A 673-nucleotide genomic window follows, 5' to 3' on the forward strand; every position below is an offset into this window, starting at 1 on the left:
ATTACAGTAACTAAGGAGCAATGATTATCTTTACAATTTCCTTTTTCTTCTTCTTTACAAAATATGCTCCGTTGTCGCACCTCTGATCGTCTTTCTAATACCGGTACAGGTAAATAATAGTACAACAGTACAACACTATACAACATACCGTTGTAAGCACTTGCCAAAAGAACGTACGGTGCTTTACGAGCCATGTCATAAGCATGAGCTCACTGTAGGATCAACGTAGGGCCGGCGCATTGAGCATAATTGGGATGCAAGGAAAACATTTACGTCGATAAAGACGCATTGCTCCGAAAACAAACAACAGAATGGAACAAAAAGAAACAATCCGATGGTAAACTCTATCAACCAACAAGGGAAAAAAATTAGGACTGTTTCAATTTGTTGTGCTTTTATTGTACTTCTTACATTTTCATGTTTTATTTTTTTTTTTAAGATTTGGGCAACAGGAAAACTTGACACACACAAGTTTCGGGATAAGTTCATCTCCACCCCAGATGGAGGAAGATATTATTGTACCATCCGCTTCCAGGACTCCTACCAGTCATTTAAGACACCACTCTATCTAGTCCTGGATGCATTTGCGAGGCACTACTCCGTGCAACGCTCAATAAAATGTGACTTCCAAATCACAAACACGATTATCACAAAAGGTAGTAGCGACGTTGGC

Source organism: Thermobia domestica, chromosome 5 (assembly GCF_964235325.1).
Source record: "Thermobia domestica chromosome 5, izTheDome1.hap1.1, whole genome shotgun sequence".
In the NCBI taxonomy this organism is placed as follows: Eukaryota; Metazoa; Arthropoda; class Insecta; order Zygentoma; family Lepismatidae; genus Thermobia; species Thermobia domestica.